The sequence below is a fragment of the Narcine bancroftii genome, chromosome 3 (assembly GCF_036971445.1).
Source record: "Narcine bancroftii isolate sNarBan1 chromosome 3, sNarBan1.hap1, whole genome shotgun sequence".
In the NCBI taxonomy this organism is placed as follows: Eukaryota; Metazoa; Chordata; class Chondrichthyes; order Torpediniformes; family Narcinidae; genus Narcine; species Narcine bancroftii.
The window spans coordinates 150,960,846-150,981,614 of NC_091471.1; the positions used below are offsets into that span (position 1 = coordinate 150,960,846).

The 20,769-nt window shown below is 39.4% G+C and overlaps 1 long non-coding RNA gene across 1 annotated transcript in view; it reads right to left on the reverse strand.

Annotated features, from left to right (window-relative positions):
- LOC138756263 (uncharacterized) overlaps positions 1-20,769 on the reverse strand; it is a 62,661-nt gene that overhangs the window by 39,775 nt on the left and 2,117 nt on the right. Inside the window, exon 2 of the long non-coding RNA XR_011352925.1 lies at positions 20,016-20,169. This is a non-coding gene — a long non-coding RNA (uncharacterized lncRNA). The remainder of the gene's footprint in view (positions 1-20,015; positions 20,170-20,769) is intronic.

Sequence of the window (20,769 nt, forward strand, 5' to 3'; positions counted from 1 at the left end):
GCCAGAAGAGCCTGTTACTGTACATTTAAAAAATACTGTAACTATCCATTTTGTTAGCTGTTTTTATTATCTGTGTCAGTTCAAAAAAGAACTAAAAATCCATGTGATATAAGCTTGGTTCTACGCTTAACCCATAAATGATTCAATAAAAATCATAATTAAGCTTTCTGTTTTATTACTTTCCTCTATCACATATCATGTTTTCACAGATGAAGATAAGCTTATAGGTAATGCTAAGGTATATAATATAAATCAATATCTTCAAATGAAACCAATCCTGTGTCAACAGATGATGGGCATGCACTGTGTTTGGTCCATCATATATGACATTTGTTAAATTTAATATAGATATTGATATTACCAGAAGGGAAGGCTTTTGCAAAGGGATTTATCTCAGCAGACCAATAATATAGTGTAATCTAATGGGCATTAAATTATTAGATTGGATATAAATTGTTCCTTCCTCTACCAGTGACTCTACTCCTGTCTATAAACCACAGAGGTTCTGATAGGACTTTCATGCTGATTCTCTAAAAATCAATTTTTAAAAATTCTGATTGGTTTATTTCTGGTAGATTTAAATCTAATCATCACTTTCCCACCTTAAATAGAAACTGAATGGGATACATCAGATAGCTATGGCCTGATCAGAACAGAATCCTTATTGATCTATCAGCATTCTTCTTACCTTTCCTTCTTAACTCACTTTTCCTCACAGTCAGGGGCTTCAGATCATCTGCACTACACACGACCATCACTAAATTGGAAGTAACAAATGCAATGCGCCTACCTCATTTGTGTCTACCTGAGATAAATCAAATCTATGCGGCATGTATATTTATCACAGTAGATCTCAGGTCAGTGAATTAATCTCATAATTTTGGCTCACTTGACTGAAGAGTATGATGTAGAGCACTGTTTCTGACTTCATTAAAAAATGCTTGGCAAAGGATCAAGAGATTTGCTGTTTGCCAAACATTTGTTCTCAGATGTCATGTCCCCACACAAGGTCATTGTCTCCCAATTTGTTGAAGATCTCATCACATCAGGAAATTTCTCAGAGGTGGCTTCCAACCTGACCACACCCCAAACCAGTCCTCCCCACTCTATCTCTTCTCCAAGGTTCTCAAGTTGGATTATTGTTCCTGCCTGTTCTTGCCCCATTGAACTTAGTCCTTCTTAACTTAACTCTATCCCATATCTGTCATATATCCCTTCCCAATTACATCTGGGTCACCTCACATTCCAGCATCTGCAGTCCTTTGCATCCTCAATCAAAAAGAGCTGGTGAGATGACAGATAGAGTATTTGCATTGTAACATCTAAAGATTCAGGTTCCAAAGACATGCTGGTAAATTAATTAACAATTGGAAATTGCCTTGCATATAGGTGGGAGGTTGGACTGGTCAGCAGAAAGTTGATGGGTGTGGGAGGAAGGCAATGAGAAGGAGAGTCATTTACATGGAAATAAATGGGAAAACAAGACAATTGTGAATGATCTGAAGATGTGCATGAATTAATATGAGTCTAATGCTGTCAGAAAATATGAGAAAGTTAAATAAAAGGTGGCTTGCAGTACAGCCAATCCTTAAATTACATCTATTGCTCATGCAAAAAAAGATTCAGCAGGGTAAGGCTAAGAGATCACATTTCACACTCTGTGGAAATACTGAAGAAGGAAATCTTCATTAAAGTTGGGGTCTTTTCCACGTTTCTTTCTTGAGATCTTTTTTCTCACCACATCATTAGTATTCTCAAGACAAAGGATACTGCTTATTTCATTTTTTTTTGGATTTTCACATTTCAATATTTTCTGAATGTAGTGAACTAGCCATAAACTGGAGTCTCCATCCAAATCTCTATTTACTTTGAATAAGAAATCATGCTCAAGTTGCATATTGAGTTGAATTCCAGAGTAAACCCAATAAATCTCCCAGCTAGATAACAATGCTTTGGGATAAATGACATATGTCATTTATAAAATAACAGCTCAGCAAATCATGAATAAGAGACTGACAACAGTGTAAATTATTGAACCCTTCTTGATTATAAAAAATTGGGCATACAGCACTGTAACAGGCAATTCGGCCCTTTGAGTCTGTGCCGCCAAAGTTACACCCCATTAACTTACACACTAGCATGTTTTTGAAGGGTGGGAGGAAACTAGAGTCCCTGGTGAAAACCCACACAGACACGGGGAGAATGAATGTACAAACTTTACAGACTGCATGGGATTTGAACCCAGGTCAAGTCCTGATTGTTGGCTCTGTAAAGGAGCTGCACTAACTGCTATGCCAACCGTGCTGCGTATAATGCGCCATATATAGTGACCTCTTCTTGAGCAAGCAAAAATGTGTTTTATCTGAAAGATATGTAATCTACACAGTGTGATTGACATGAATGTTAGAACAAAGTATAAGAAACAGAAGTAGGACAGCAGACCCTCAAACCTGTTCATCAAGATCATGACAGATCTTCTCCCTCAAGCACAATTTTCCTGACCTATTTCCATGTCCTTTGATTCTTTTAAGGTCCAGAAATCTATCAGTCTTTATTTTGAAAGCAATCAATGATGGATCCTCCCCTGCCCCTCAGGGTAGAGACAGTGATGTAGATAGGTTTTCACATTAGGGGGAGTGAGAGCGCATTAAAAAAAAGGTGCTATGACCACAGCTGTGCATTTGTGCATGCGCACGGAGATTTTGCAACAAAACACCAAGCCTCCCTGCCCTCCTCCCCACTCCCTGCCACTGCCCTCCTCTCCACTTTCCCCTCAGACTCTCCCCTTCCCTCTCTCCTCTCCCCTCTCTCCCTCCTTTTCCTTCCCTCCCTCCTCTCCTCCTCTTCTCCCCTTCCCTCCCCTGTACTCCTCTAGACAGTCCTCTTCCCCGTCCTCTGCCCTGCCTTGAAAGAAACAAAGAATGACTTTTCGTTTACACCTCTCCCAACTCCTTCAAGCTGGCAAACAACCATCAGAAGAATATCAGAGTGTGGGAGCTGAGACATTCTGTGCAAAGCAAGTTCCAACAAAAGAAAATGACCACACTCTTGTGTGTTTATTACATTGGTCATGGAAATCCCTGGCATCATCCTACATTGAATGATCTATCATACAGAGCAAAACAATCTTTCTGAAAAGTGCTTGGGATGATTCCTTGAGCCTGAAGGCATGGTACCAAGATAACAAACATCCTCATCCTACCAAGCCCAGAGTCTGGTGTGATGTGCAGGGGAGGGTTTGGAGTCAGGTGTTGGAAGTTCTGGTGTAGGTCGAAGGGACGATTCAGAGTTGGGTGTTGAGAGTTCCAGTGTAGGCCGAAAGGAGGATTTGGAGACAGGACTCGGGTATCGGGAGCTCTGGACACCCTCCCCTCGGCCTAACTGAATTATGGGGCATAATTTTCAATTCAGCTTTTAAATAAAACAATCATTTTACTCACAACTCTCACCTCTTGGGCTCTCCCATTCCAATTTACTGTTCAAACATAAATCTTGAATTCTTTTCGCGCCTTGTGTTTGCGGTTATTTGCGCATGCACAACATGTGATCCACACCACCTAACAGCGCAATCAGCAGGGAACACAAACAAGGAGATGGCGTGGCAGCTCAGTGGTGCCGGTTTTTGAACTGTGAGACCACAGCATCTGCTGCAGATGCTGTGGTCTCACAGTTCAAAAATATGTGGTGTGGGAGGTCTATGGGGTTGGGGGCACTGTGGACTGAAAAGGCAGGGGAGCAGTTCCTGCTCCCCACTAGCTACGGCCCTGGGTAGAAAATTCTGAAGTCTAATTACAGTCCAAGTGAAGAAATTGTTATTTATCCAAGTCCTACCTAGCCATTCACTTATTTTATGATTGCCCCCCTACTTCAAGACTCCTTCACTTGAGAAAACATCTTTCCCAAATCTCCCCTAACAAACCCTTGTTGGCATAGTGTATTAAAGTCATTCTGTTATTCTTCTGAACTCTGGAGAATAAACATACCAAGGTTATAGGATAGCTGGGGGCAAATTGGGCAGCACAGATTCATGGGCCAAAATGGCCTGTTTCCGTGTTGTATGTCTAAATTTTTTTTAAAAGCTCCAAATTTCTATTTCTCAATTTCTTCTCAACTGAGAAAGCTTTCATCCCAGGAATCAGTCTATTCAAGCAGAAACTCTGCAAGTGACAGCTAACCTCGTGAAACCTATCAAATACTGAAAGTGCTGGGCTGAATGGATGAGCATAGCATGTTTGCTCGTGTGGGGGCATCTGAGACCTGAGTGCATAGCCTCAGAATCAAAAGAAAATCATTAGAATTGAGTTGAGGAGAGGAATCTATGGAATTCAGTGCCACAGTCGGTTGTGGAGACCAAATCATTGGGTATATTTAAGGTAGAAGTCAATAACTTTCTTGGTTTGGAAGAGAATCAGGGGTTATGGGGAGAATGCAGTCTTGAAGGCATCTGGCTCCATGGGCCAAATGGCCTCATTCCACTTCTTTGGCCTTAGAGTGAGTTCTTCCAGCATTTTACTTTAGATTTCCACACACTGCCATGGCTTCTTTTGTAAAACACACAATTGATTAGAAAATAGGTAATTTTAAATGATATAAGTTATCACATACAATAAATGTGGAAGCTTCATGATAAATTATTACCACTAACTAACTTTAACAATAAAATGCTGTAACATACCCTTCTGGCCCATGAGCCAGTGCTGTTAAATTATCTTCTGTGACCTATTTACCTATTCACCCACCTGTCTTTGGATCATGGGAGGAAAGCAGAACACCCAGAGGAACCCCATCGGGTCATGGGGAGAATGTACAAAGTTTTGGCAGGCAACGACATATTTGAACCTGGGTCATTGACACTGTAATAATGTTGTGCTAACTGCCACATTACTGCGTTGGAAATTTGAAAGTCATCAAATAAAAATAATTTACTTTAAGTGTAGTCAAGAAATTAAAAAGCCTTTAACACTTGCCCTTCCAATATCAGTACTAGTTCTGCAATCTTTGTCCTCAAATTCAGTGAAACAAATTTAGTTATCTTTATTCAGGGATTTTAAAATAAGTATTTCCACATTGGTAATTTAACACTGCAGTGATTTCTGTCCTTCCTAAATAGAAACTTGAAATGAGTATTCAGTGGTACTGGAAAAGAAGAAACTGATTTAAAATAATTTCAAACTATTTTGCAATAAATGTCAAATTGGTTAGTTGGCCCTTCAGATTGACATTGTGAGTTTAAACTTCCATAAGCAGCAAATTGCACCTCAGGTTTATTACCTTTAAGAATTGCACATTGCTCTTGTACCAGGACCTACCCTTGATCCATAATAGTACAATCAAAGAGAGCAGCAGGAGTTAACTTTAACCACATTCAAAGATGCACTTAATGCTACTACAAGCAGTCCCCAGGTTGAAGATGTTCGATTTACAAACAACCTGCAGTTTAAAATCAGAAAGCTGACTGGAATTATAATGGCAACAACCTGCAGTTTAAAATCAGAAAGCCGACTGGAATTATAATGGCATCAACCTCTGGTTCTAGCATGATTCAGTATAATTTAAATCAAATGATTTTTTTTAAAGAGTCCCCCATCCCTGCTCGCTCTGACGAGGACCCACCCCCTCATCCTCGCTCGCTCCGACGTGGAAGCAGCTGACACCCCTGCTCGCTCCAACGCGGATGCCACCCCACTTGTTCTGATGTGGATATAGCTGCCACCCCTCTCCTCCCCCGACGCAGCTACTGCCCTCCGCAAACAAATGGAATGAGCAAAAAGGAGGGAGGAGAAGGGGGAAGGAGGGAGGGGGAGCGAGAGGGAGGGAGGTGAAGTGAGAGAGAGGGAGCGAGAGGAAGAGAGGGTGGACTGAGAGAGAGGGAGTGGGAGCATGAGGGAGGGTGAGCGAGAGGGAGGAAGGGGGAGTCTGAGGGAGGGAGGGGAGGGGTGGAGCAAATGCAGACAGCCACTGCCAGTAGCTGCTCTGCACCCGTTGCAATTGTGTGCAGACACCATACTCGCAATAGCGCACTGTGCATGCTCGAGCTCCATGAGGGCGCGCTAATTGAATTGAGTACTAGCAGAAAGCAGATGCCATGCTATGGGCACTTGGCTCTCTCTCTCTCTCTCTTTCTCTCTGATTGTGTACTGTAAAGTTGTTTGATTTACCTCACCTGCCAACTCGCCTAGTTATTTATCATGCAATAACAAACATGGTGTCAGAGATGGGATCGAGAGCGTAGTGAGTAATCAGAATCACATATGCAACAGTTGGCATAATGGCGGGTAGATTTAGATGGCCTGACCCATTCACGTTTGAAGGAAATGTATTTTTGAGCAAGTGTATAACATATTTATTGTGGCAGTGCAAAGCAACAAGCCTGCCTGCATCAGAGTGTACATTTTGGTAAATTTGGCAGGTCTGGAAGCCATTGAAAGGGAGTTCATGTACACAGATGAAGTGTGCAAAGAGGAACTTGTTACCAGGCCGGCTGAGTCGAGAGAGGATTCCAAATGTTTAAATGAAAATTCAGAGCAATGTGCAATCCACAGAGAAAGTAGAGATCAAAAGCCTGGCGAGTCAATCCACTCATACGTCAGCAATTTGAAAATCAGGGCAAAGACCTCTAACTTTGGAACGCTCTGTGTGGAATTAATTAAAGATAGATTGGTTTGTGGTATTTGTGACGACAGAATATGGGAAGTGGTTCTGCGTCACGACGAGCTAACGCTAACAAAGGCCATGTCTGGCATACAAAACTACCGGGGAAAACAGCAAAAAGCTGGCTTCTCCACCATAGCAGGCCACGAGCATCGATATGATCCAGGTGGGACTGTTGAACAGACAGTGGTTGGAGGCCAGGAGGAAGAGCCAGACAGGCAGGGTAGGGTGCGGCAACTGCAGAGGCGATCACCTGGCGAGAAGAGAAATGTGCCCAGCGATCAGCCCGCAGTGCAGAACCTGCAAGAAGTGGAACCATTTCAGCAGATTCTGAAGAACTAGGCAGAAAACCAACACATGGACGAGACCCAGAAGGACGATTGACCAGATGGAGCCGGAACAGGGGGGGAACAACCCCAATGATATTGATGGGCTGACCCCGCAGATAGCAGGCAACCCAATGGAAACCCAGATCAGAGGAAACAATGAGGCCTTCATATCCATGAAAGTCAGCAGCAAGGAGCAGAGATGAAGGTCAACATGAGCAAAGGGCAATGTCATGTCATTAAAGACATTCAACTGGCTGCAAAAGCAGAATAGGTTAAACCATGCTTCAGCTCAATGAACCTGGTGGTGTACGGAATTAGCAGAATCCAAACCAATGCAGGTGCAGCTACGTGCTATGTACGGGGATGGTTACATGAATTAATGTTCTTCATGGTTCACGAGGACGCCATACCTCTGCTAGGCCTGAGTACATGCATGGACAAGGGACTTGTTCAGCAGAGAGGTACACCAGATAAGTCCTTCCAAAAAGGACCTAACACAGAGAACTTTTTCCAAATGTGGTAACAGCAATATTTGCTACTAATTGACTTGTTCTTATGATGGATTGAGATAGACCTGCTGTGTGATGCAACCTCATGTGCAGTCCTAACCAATCTGAAATGATACTTCTTGGTGCATGGGGCATCTTGCTCTCTGCTATCAGACAAGGGCAGGCAGTTCACCAGCAAGAGATTCAGAGACTTTGCAGCAGGGTGGGACTTCACCCATATCACCAGCAGTCCAGAGTACCCACAGACAAATAGGTTGGCTAAGAGAGTTGCAAGAAGTGCAAAACAGGTCATGAAAAAGTCTCACAAGGAAAAAACAGACGTGTTCCTCAACCTGAGGAATGTCCCTCGTGACACCACATTGGGCTCATCGGTGCAATTGTTAATGTCAAGACAGACAAGGACGACGTTACTGGTGGCAAGGAGGCTTCTGGAGCCCCAATCAAGAAACCCGCAAGGAGTCAAGGCCCAGTTGCTGAACAGAAGGCTGGTGCAAAAGAAATGTTATTACAGAACAAGCTGACCACTTGAGCCATTGGCAAAAGGGCAGATAATAAGAATGCAGACTTCACAGGGCTACGACCGCATGGGCAGAGTCTATAGGAGCTGCCAGGAACTCAGGTCATACCTGGTGCATTTAGAAGGGAGGGTTTACAGAAGAAACAGATGGCCCATCCTCCCAGAAAGGGAGCCACGCCCATCTCAAACCAACCCATGAAATGTAAGCTTGAGATCAACAGGGGTCCCCCAGCAGCCACTAATAAGACAATGGACAGTACCCCTGAGAGAATGGACAATACACACCCTCAGATAAGGCACCCCAATCCTCTACATCTACAGAGGGCTGTTACAGGACATGTGCTGGTGCATCTGTAATCCAAAATTCCGGGACTTAATGGGGTTGGATGTATGATATTCAAATGTAACCCATGCAATGTTTAAAATGTTAAAATTGGTTCATACTATGGTATGAGGGGGGCTGCTTAAGAAAGGGGATGTAGACAGCAGCTGCCATCACTTCTCTGCACTCATTGTAATCGCAATAGCACACCGCACATATGTGAGCTCCATGAGGGCACATTAGATGAAGTGAGTATTAGCCGGGAGCAGACACCATGCTCTTTCTCCCTTTGATTGGTGTACAATAAAGTTTCTTGGTTCATCTTACCTGCCGACATGTTTAGTTTGCAATAACAAACAGACAGAAAAGGAGGGAGGGGAGGGGGAGCAAGCGAGCAAGAGGAAGGGGGGGGGAGAGAGAAGAAGGGGAGCATGTGAGTGAGAGGGAGGGAGGGAAGGGCGAGCGAGAGGGAGGGGGAATGATCGAGAGTGAGGGAGGGTAACACAAGAACAACAGACTCAGCAAAAGCCATCCCCGCTATCATTTTACCTACAATACATGAAACAGGTTAGGTCAAACAAAGAAGGGAGTAATAGTTAATACTTCAAGACCTTACGACCATATGTAATTACTTATATTATTACAGTACAACTCCGATTATCTGAAATCGCATTAACCAAAATCCTCATTTATCCCGAATTTTTTTTTTTAATCAGATAAATGTGGATATCTGAAACAAATCAGAAATCCTTTTTTATCCAAAAAATGTTTTGGAGCTGAACTGACCGGGGATGTCAGGCTTCCGGAGGCAGCAGCAGAACTCAGGGTCCCGGCACAAATGGGACTCAGTGGAAAGGTGTCAGTGATGGGTGGCGGCCAGCAATTTTTTTTTGGTGACAATTAAACATTATTTTAATGCTTAAAAAGCCTTCCCTTGTTGTTTGATGTTGTTTAAACATTGATAAGAAATGTACTGTTGCTTCTGGGCTGTCTTTAAAAAATGGCCAGTTATCCGAATAAAATGTTTATCTGAAATAGGCCCAATTCTGACCATTTTGGGTAATCAGAGCTGTACTGTATTTACAGTACTCTATTATTACCCACTGCCAGTGGGCTGATATCACCTCAAACCGTGCATCTTGGCGCCTCACAGTTCAGCGGGCAACAACCTCCTTTGAAGAAGACCACAGAGCCCTCCTCAACTGTCAAAAGACAAAGGAGGAAAAACCCAACACCCAACCCCAACCAACCAATTTTCCCTTGCAACCGCTGCAACCGTGACTGCCTGTCCTGCATCGGACTTGTCAGCCACAAACGAGCCTGCAGCTGACGTGGACTTTACCCCTCCATAAATCTTCGTCCGCGATGCTAAGCCAAAGAAAAGGAAGAGAAAAGGATTATTATTTACTGTATTATTATGTTTAAGATGTTTTAATGTATTGGGAAGTGCTTTTAATGCATTGAAAGGTAAAATATATACTATATTTTCTGGGTACTAAGATAATCATTTTCCTAACTGATGCTAAATAAGGACTGTATATACCTGTTCCGACTTAAACACAAATTTGGGTTAAGGACGGACATAGATAATGGAGGGACTGCTTAAGCCCTTTTCTTCACTGTGCACCAAACTGGCTGGCAATTTCAATACCTCTGTCTTGCACTAATTTGAAAATCCAAATAGTCTGTTCAAACATTATTTTGCAATAATGTTCAATATATAACATTCCATTTTATTCATTAAAATTTGCAGTTGAAGGATTTTAGTTAAAACTGACATTTTCCAATATTGACAGTTTTTTAAAAAAAACAAGTTTTACATACACTTTGAACAGGATGGAAAATGAATTTATTTTCTTAGAAACCTGAAAATGGTCTGTACTGTGGCTGTGAACTGTTCTTGGGAATCTGATTTTATGTGAGAATACCTGAAACTCTTGTAACATACTTTTATAGTAGGAACAGCTTTATCCCAACTGTAGTTTAACTATCTTTTTTTTTGAATACTGAGTTTGTTCTTGGCACAATGTAGCTATTTGTCACTTTCTAGCATAATTAGGAACCAATCCCTTCATTTTCATTCCACTGTTGTTTGAAGGACAAAAGTAGCGACAGTTAAAAAAAAAACAGCAAAGTAAGATTTTTCTTTTGGAATGATTAATCATGTAAATTATGTCAGCTTGGACTTATGAACATTTGAAAGCAGCTTTCTGCATGATTGAAATTTTTGTCAGCCTAAACCTTATATATCTGACAAATTTTCTCAGACTTGAATCAGGTGGCACCATTTAAGTTATTTATCCAGTCTCTAGGTTTTGTCCTTCTTGGAGGTCTTTCTGCATACCTATCCCATCAAAGCTGGCTGAGTAATTAAAACCAATAATTTCATTGAAATGAGAGCTTATTTTACCACTCCATGCTGATCTTCATACAAATGTAATCTGTTCTTCACAGTTACTCATGTGATATTTCCATCTTGAAACAAAGGAATAGCAGTGCATTGGTCTGCCCCTTGAAATTTCCCTATGAATTATGCTAATTCAAGGCATTATTTCAGCCCCTCAATGTCTTCCATCAGTCAGTTAGATCATGGTGGATCTGCACCCCAGCTTCATTGCTCATTTTTTTCATCACATCGCTTGGTAATCTTTGCTAACAATGCCTCGATTGACCTCACCATCCACAGTATGCCAGATGCCCATAATAATTCATCTAAAAGTATGCTTTTAATTTCTAACAGTCCCACTGTTAGAAATTGTATTTACTCTGTCAATTGCTTTATTCTTTCAATCATTCTCTTCACAATAACCTCCTCAATCTTCTAAACCAATGGTTCCCAATCTTTTTTTGCTTCCACTCACATAACACTTTAAGTATTCCCTATGCTATAGGTGCTCTGTGCTTAGTAAGGGATTGGTTAAGGTGGTATGTGGGTGGAAAGAAAAGGTTTGAAAACCACTGTTTTAAACATACCTAATTGACTCGTTATGTTCACGGTTTCATAACTCCAAAGGAAATGGGCCAGTGACAATTTTTCTCAAGCAAAATATTTCAACAACAATTAGGTCTAGAGCAATGATTCTCAATCTCCCCTTCCCACTCACATACCACCTTAAGCAACCCCTTACTAATCACAGAGCACTTATGGGATAGGGATTACTTAAAGTGGTATGTGAGTAGAAAGAAAAAGGTTGAGAACCACTGTCGTGCCTAAAAATACAAAGATTTAGTCATCCAAAATACAGGTGGATCTGCATTCTGCATGGCTGCATATTAATTGTCAAACTGGAAAAGTCTAAAATATTGGTATGTGAATCTGTGCCTGGACTAGAGGGAATAGCAGCAATTAAAGCTCTAGGGCTGTAATATATGCTAAATGTTTATCCCATCAATACACACTGCCTGCAGGAGGAATTTCTGGGTACCCTGCGCTCAATGCAAATTTAGGACTTTCAAAGAGTAAGGTCATGGAAATATGAAATTAAACTGAAAATATAGCTATTATTCAGCATATCAGACAGCATCTGTAAAAGTCCTTTTGTTTGGAATATTCAATGGATTATACTTTATAAATGGCGTATATGGTAAGTGTCAAATTTCCAAATTTCATTAAAAGACCAATTAAATTTAAGATATCATCAAACAAATTAATAGTGGCAGAGTTGTCTCTTCTACAATAAAGTTCTCAGTTTGATATGCATGAATTTAACGCTTTGAACTTTTCCTAGAGGATCCTTCACAATCCTGAAACATTTACTTTTATAAATGTGGTAATAATTAAAGAATGGATTCTCACTTATTCAAAGGACAATTTTACAAGTATGCACAACTATTGATTAATACCCCATTAAGTTGATCCTAAAGTGAATAACAATAAAGTAAAAGTTTATTTTGTCACCACAAAATTCTTAAGGTAAAGGAACCCGGCTGTGGAAACAAGAAATCAATCACCTTTTCAATCTACAATTCGATCACAAATTCTGGACATCTGCATGAAATTAATATTTTTATTTCACCCTAACCCGAAACCAAATGCATAGACCGGGATGTTGCATATAAACCTTTACTCTTGCCTTGTCCATGTCTTGTGCCTGGATTAAAATATATTTTCTGTGGCACAACAAATAAAACAATTTGAGTCTTAAAATGTGCACACTCTCCTATTTTATTACACTGGACAACAAAGATTTTGATTCCTGAACACGTTGGGTGTATTTTATGGATTTTGGGCTGATGATCACAAATATCACCTTAAAATGTTCCTTTCACATACCCATGTTTTTTTAGATATTACTGTATCTATTTTTGTGATTTCCTGTCATATTTTTAACGTGCTTCAAGCAGACAAAACCATGAAGTGGAACATGTCATTGAAAATTCATTTTCTGCATTCGCACTTGGACGTCTTCCCTGCTGATTTTGGTGGAGTCAATGATGAACTTGGTGAAAGTTTTCACCAGGACATTGTGACCATGGAAAAGTGGTATCAGAGCAACTGGAATCCATTAATGCTGGCTGACATTTTTTGAACATTGACACTCCTAGTCTTACTTGTTCTGTCCTTGAGCTCCATGTTCTACCCAAAGATAATGCTTCAATTCAGGATCGGATGTTTCAAAATGGACTAAACATTTAAAAAATTAAAGACATCTGTAGGCCATAAAGAATCCAAGGTCTTTCTGGTCCCCAGCTAAATTGTTTTAATATGTCTTGGTCCAATACTATTCCGGGTCAGTTCAAAATGGGGAGGACCTAGTACATCTGATGGGCCACAGGGGACTTTCCTATTCTTTCTGACCTACAATAATTCCACAATTTTTCCTCTTACCTTGACTTATCTGTATCTCCCAATGTGGTTTAGTTAGCTGTGTGGGTCCTATGGGGCCTGCCTGCATACTGAACTTAAAAAGTCATTATGACAGCAATTAAGTCATTAAATTACAGTTTAAATTACTCCTCGTTGGTGTGTTTGCGATGGAATCCTAGTTAGTTGTGAATCGAACAACCTCAGAATAGTAAGCAAACTTGGAAACAATTTAACCCCCCAACATTCACTGTGCCTGCATTCTACCAGATAGGGAAGGGCAAGCACATCAATATTAAATTTATTCCATTCTCATATAAGCTTATTAATTTTGTTTTATTGTTCCGTAATCCTTTGGTAAAATTAACATCAAAGCAATGGTCTATTTGCATTCAGGAAATGGTAATTTGTTTCAAATTCTTAGTTCTATTTCTTTGAATATAAAGTTACAAGCAACTGACTGATTAATGTATTCAGTTTTCCCTTCATTTTAGTCCACTGTATATGATTGGATTGGAAAAGGGGGCACCTTCTCACAGCTTGGAAACCTTGGAAGGTTAATTGTTTTTTTTTATCGTGATATTAATGCAGTCACTGTGCATCAGTTTTAAGAACAAGGTCAAGGAAAGGAAAGTACAAAATGAAATGACATAGATATGCACAACATATATTACCCTTTGTTATGACCTATCCCATTAGCCCTTGCATTTTTGGGGCTCATTGCAATAAAAATGAAATTAACTGAAACACAAGCATATTGTGCATCCCCAGATATTTGCTTTGACACAATCACTTTAGGGGCAGGTCAAACAGGGGAAACACAGGCTATGAATTAGTGCAGTATTTGAATGGTTAATTATATTTAGGATACTGAAGTTTTATGACCTTATCCACTCTGTGGTGTACCAACATTTTTCTTCTCCATTCTCTTTATTTTATTGTACAGAAAAGGTAGAATTTCCCCTCTGAATTTCACAGAGATAGAAGAGATGACACCGCCCGCCCCCCCCCGCCCATCCCCACCTTGCTTCCAGAATTCGCACTAAGAATTGTTCCATTATGAAATGCAGAGAAAACACAAAGTGAGTTTAACAGGATTTTAAAATAGATCAGATAGGTAAAATGTTTGAGTGAAGACCATATTTTTCAAAAGTAAATTTGTTCTATATTCACAGAGATACTTCTGATGTTGAGAATCCATCTTGAAAAAGAGCTTCAAACTGAAATGATGACTGTCCATTTCTCTTTGTGGATGTTGTATGACCCATTGTGTCCCTCCAACAGACAGATAGACAGATAGAATAATTTTACTCTTCCTTTCCAATTTGCATTTGAATCACAAAAACACATAGAATATCTGAAGAATAATCATTCAAATATAAAATTAAATGCCATTTTCTTCAAACCCTTATGAATGGCAGACCTGCAAAGGAAGGCCAGAATGGACCATGAATAATTGTGAGAAATAACAGAGAAAGAGTCAATAGAAGGTAAAAATGGAGAGGTGGGAATCACAAGCTAAGAATTTATTTTGTGTGATGATTGAGCAATATTTGGTTGGTGAAAATACTACTCCTGATTTATATTCAAATTTAAACTCCTTCAAACTTGATTTTTTAAAAAGGTACATGTCTTCAGCATCTTAATAAATTAATATGACAGACATGAAGATCTGGCCGAGCTTTCTTTAATTCCCAAGGTCATGATGTCTTGATAGATTCAAGATTCAAATTTAAATTAATTGTCATAGTAATAAAACAGTATCCTATTATATGAAATTCCCTTTTGCCTGCCACCGGCAGAAATTGCTTAGGTACCTCTTAAATTTCTTAGTCAGAGAAAGAGAACCAAAAGAGAGTGTTCCCCCGCCCCGCTCCCCCGAGTCACTAAGTGTTCATAGGTTTGCTTCCAGCATTTCTGTAGCATCTACAGCCAGCCAAAGTCCTGCCCAAACCACTGACAACCCGAGCTACAGATCCAAACTTGACACGGTCAGGGATACTTCACCACCTTCAGCCCCTCCTTGCACCCCTCTGGCCAGTTCGAACCAGAGTCAAGCAGTCCACAGCAAGGTTGGTGTGAGTCTCCTGACAGCATTAAAAGAATGCTTGATGGGTGTCTTTTAAATTCAAAACACTGAATTTCAACCATATCTTGAAAAAAAGAATGAATTCACTACAAATTTACACTGAGGCATTTTTCTCAAAATATAAATGAAAACATTGACCAGTCTTCTGACTGAACTCAATCAAAGGTAAATGCTGAAAACTATCTCTTGTGACCAATGTTGCATTGAATCCCATTCAACCTCAACAAGTAGATATTTTTGCTGGTGAATCATTCTAGCCATATTGTTAATCATCTTATGCTTCTGTGTCAACAGTATGTCATTCTACATCAACTCTGATTGATCAATGCCCACCATGTGATACTGGATTCAATTCAAAGGCTGCCACCCAAGTTCATTTTCCTCTTGACTTTCAATAGTCCTTGGGTGTTTCCTTTTTTGCATTTATTTGCATGTCTGGCAGTAGTTGTCATACAAACTAGAATGATAATGATAAGAAGGCAATGAGATTAAATTATGTTCTAAAAATGTAGACACAGTTGAGCATAAAGTCTTTGTGTGTGACAGCTGGTGAGATTGTGCAGGTTTTCTTAAAAAAAACCTGCAAAAAGGCATTCAAAAGAGAATTTATTTATGGATCTGAGTAATTACTGAATGAATACTGAATACAATTATGAAGTTGCACACTGCAACCAGCAAAAGTTTTCAAATACGGTTATTACGTTTTAAAAATATCTGTTAACATTTTTAATTATGCTGCATCAGGAGATATGAAGAGAGTTTACATCCATCTGACAGGACTATTGCATCTGGAAAGGAATGTTCAAATCTTTCAAGTCAAGTCAAGTTTACTGTATCTGATTACACAAATACAACCCGATGAAACAGCGTCCTCCGGTCCTCGGTGCAAAAGCATGCAGACGGACAACCAGGCATAACACACCTACAGACAAATAATACATATGCAGGACAAGGATTATATCTATAAAAATAAATAAATGTTGCTTTGTACAAATCAGACTCTCGGTAAGTGTGAGCCATTCCTCTGGTCGTTCAGCATTCTCCCTGCCTGTGGGAAGAAGCTGTTCCTCAGCCTGGTTGTGCTGGCTCTGATACTCCTGCATCTTTGTGCTCTTGACTGGCAGTTATGCACACAGAAACAGATAAACTTCCAAACTAATTTAATACAACTCTAGTCACAACTGCATGCAATCTCTCAGGCCTATTGAACATTTCCAGAATGTTCCTCTTTAAATTTAGGACTCCAGCATCCACAGTATTTTGAACAAAAATCAAATGGCTGCAGAAGCTGGAAGTAGGAAATTTTCAAAATTAAAATATTGCAAATACCCAGCATTAGTAGACATAGAAACTGCGTGAACTGTTTCGGGTCACTGACTTTAACTTTCCCGGTAAAAACCGTCTTCTCTGAGTTTACTATTGGAGTGATGACTATCTCTTATTTTTAACCTCTGATTTTACTCACCAATGAAAACAAGTTCCATCATGACCACCCTGTCAAATTCATTCATGTGGTGAAACATGAAAGTCTGCAGATGCTGTGATTGCAGTAAAAACACAGAAATGCTGGATGAACTCAGCAGGTTACACAGTGTCCAAAGAAGGTTAAGATATATAGGCTAAGTCGATTATGTATCTTTAACTCCTAAGGACACTGCATGTCCTTCTGAGTTCCTCCTGCAGTTCTGAATTCATTCATGCTAAAGCCCTCAGCGCTCCAAATTTACCTTTCCTTGAGGAACAATCCACAGTCAGTTCAATCTTTCCATTTGAGTTTTGGAAGAATGGAAATCAGGGACTAAAAAAAAATCCATGCCACTGATAAATCAAGTTGCAAAAAATGAGCATAACTTGGAGTAGAGCATTCTTGCTTCAGTTTTGTATCTATTCTGGTCTTCATTCCTAACTCCACATCAATGTTGCATATGATTGAAATATTTGAAAGTTCTTCTTTTGCAATTCAAATGTCACAAATGCTTTGCATTGATCATTGCTTCCTGAGTTCTGAAATGAAGTGGCATCAAAGATAAATAGAGTCATAAAGAAAGATTTTGGCATATTGGCCTTCAAAAGACAAAGCATGAATTGGGAAAAGTTGTTTTCTGGCAAGGATGAGATTTTAAGAGTACAGAGTTTGTATGTTCCTGTTAGGGTTAAAGGTAAATTCAACAGGCATATGGAACCTTGGTTTTTGAGGGACTGTAGAGCTCATCGAAAGAATCAAAGACTTGTTGATCCAAGCCAAGGCTTTTATTAGCAAAAGACAGGAGCACTTCACAGGTGGCCGACCAGTCCGGAATGATCCGACCTGGCTAGGGACACAATCCTTTAAGGCCCAGACATTAGGCGTGGCTAAGCTCTCAGCCAATCGCTGTAAGCACAGTCTAGATACTGTAACTATATACACTATATACATTGGTGATAGATCTGTACTATCACAGGGACATGAGGGATATGGTTCAGAAGAAGAAAGGTGTGTCACAGGTAAAGGAAACACAGAGAAAATTAAGTATTGAGGTGTATAAAAATGCAAGAAAAAGCTGAAGAAAGAAATCAGGAAGGCAAAAAGAAAACATGAGGCTGCTTTGGCAGACAATTGGAAGGAAAATCTAAAAAGTTTCTATAGGTATATTAAGAGCAAAAGGATAGTAAGAGACAAAATTTACTCAGGAACTGAGTTACAGGGAAAGGTTAAACAGGTTAGGAATTTTTACCCTGGAGCGTAGAAGAACAAGGGGAGATTTGATAGAGGTATTAACAATTATGAGGCGTATAGACAGAGTAAATGTAGATAGGCTTTTTAAAATGAGGGTAGGTGTGATACAAACCAGAAGAGATGGGTTAAGGGTGAAAAGGGAAGAATTTAGGAGGAACATTAGGGGAACTTCTTCATTCAGAATGTGATAGGAGTGCGGAGCAAGCTGCCAGCTGAAGTAGTGAATGCCAGTTGAATTTTAACATTTAAGAAGAATTTGGATACGTACATGGTTGGAAAGGGTTTGCAGGGCTATGGACTGAGTGCAGGTAATTGGAACTAGGTAGAAAAATAGTTCAGCACAGATTAGAAGGGCAAAATGACCTGTTTCTCTGCTGGAATGTTCTTTAGTTCTATGGTTCCATTAAGGAGTTGGGATATCATGTTGAAGTTGTATAGAATATCAGTTAAGGCAAATTTGGAGTATTGCATGCAGTTTTGGTTACCAACAGGAAAGATAACAATAAAATTGATTTTAGATGTCGCTAAGACTTGAAGAGCTCTGTCATAGGGAAAGATTGAATAGATTCCCAAGTGATCCACAATAAGTTGACAAATTGTATCAAAAATTGTTTTAGTAATATGAGACAGAGAGTGTTGGAAGAGGTTTGATTGTGTGGTTAGATGTCTGTCACAAAAGGATTGATACTGGTTCCCTAATTGTTTGTAAGTATAAGTGGTTACATCAGCACTTATTACACCTGCCTTGATGCTGACACCATGAATGAAAAATAATTTGACTTTCTACCACCAATAGCTTTGGCCTTGAGGAAAAAAAGTGAATTAATTTCATAGGTAAACATGCTATCTGATTAATGTATTGTACCTTCTGCTCATCGATGATTGGGCTAGATTTCATAGGGGAATGGAATAACCAGCAATAAGTCTTTAAATGGACATAAATCCAAGACCAGCAAATGTTGTGCTTAACAGAATCCCAGAATCACTGATAGTTTAGGAAAGTCTTCATATCTGTACCTCTTTTAATTTATTTTGTGACTTACTCTGTGATTTTCATTTGATTAAAAATAGTTTTCCCGAAATTACTTTTGCCCCCCCCCCCCACAATAACATCTAATTATGTCCACCTTTCTGCTTATTTTCTAGACCTGACCCACTTACTAGCAATTCAAGGGATCTGACTTGAAAGTGGACAGAGTGCCTGAAATCATGCTGCATGCTTGAAATCCAAACTTTGTAACCTAGAGGGTTTTCTGGGGATTGAGAATCTGTATAAGAACTATCAAACCAGTTTGATCAAAAGACCTAAATGGACTTGCAACCAAGTGACTCAGAGTGGATTGACATCAATGCCAGTAAAGTAGAGGAAACTGTCAGATGTGCAAGAATTCATTTTCAAGAAAAAGTAAAATATTTAGCAATTATTTTATGTGTGGCAACACTTTGTGGTTAATGATTCCACATAGGCCTGTCCCTGTAATCTTTCTTAAGCTCTCTGAATATTTTATTTCCTCCTACAGTTGAAGACAGGCTTGTAACTTCACATTCAAATATGATAGAAAATACTTTGAAGCTATTAGATTACATTCTTACCACTTGGTGAAGACTAAGAAACATTCTATAATTTGTTTTTAATTGACACAACAGTGCAACTTTGATTATTAGATATACTGTATATTCAGGAATAATCATGAGTAATTAAGAAATAAAATTGCTTTAGCATTTCTACCACAACTTGCTACCTCTCTTTAACATCACCCATTCCATCAGTTGAGGGGAATTAATATTTCTCAACAATGAACATATATCTTCTATGCACTGATAACGCAATTTTCTTACAGCACACATTTACAGTTTTAATGGGTATGTTGAAGAAAGAAATCAAAAGTAATGCACTTTTGAAGATCGATCTCATCGAATCTTCATCTTCATTTTTGCATCTCTCTTAAATTTAGGTCTCTGATCTATGTTTGATGCAAAACTGATCAGGTTTGAAATCAAATCATCCTGGCAAACTTGCAACTAAGCAAGTGATTGAGGAGTAAACGTAATCAGAAAACACTACCAATGGCACTCACCTTCCATCATTCTGTTCCCAATGATGTGCTTTTGAAGTGTAGACACATTTAATAATGAGGAAAAATTGTGCCAGTTTGCACAAAGCAAAGTGCTATGAGCAGCAATATCTGAATACTTGTGTTCTGCGTTGCTGGATGGATGACGCATTATGACCTAAAGCATAAACATAGGTAGCCATTATGAATCATAAAAGCAGCAATATTTAACAGGTAACCAATGGGCAATGAAAACAGACTGGATCAAAGAAGGTCTATAAAAGGAAGGTTAAACACTGAAAAACATTGCAAAAGTGCATTATGAAAATGCATTGGTTTTGAGGCACAGAATTTTTACATTTGGAACAAGTCAAATTCCACATGTATTTTTGCAAAAAAAATTATGTTGTTTAATGGAAAACTCCTGCAGATAACATCTAGATTGTCATTATCTTCCTGCAAGAAATCTACAAGTGTTATTATTCTCATTATTTTAACATAAATTTCTTTCTTTCCAGTTTAATATGTTGCTGAAACTTACTGATCTCACACTTAATATGAGTAGATAAGAATATACATGGCATGAATGATAAATTTGTAGATGGTATCAAATTTGGTGGTACTGTCAATGAAAAAGGTTTTTCAGTTGGATATTGATCAAAGAAATGGCATGCAGTAATCAGGCAGAAGTGAGGTCATTGGGTGTACTGTATTTACGTCAGAGATTTACAGATATTTGATTGGTCAAGGGATCAAGGATTATGGGGAGAAAGCCAGG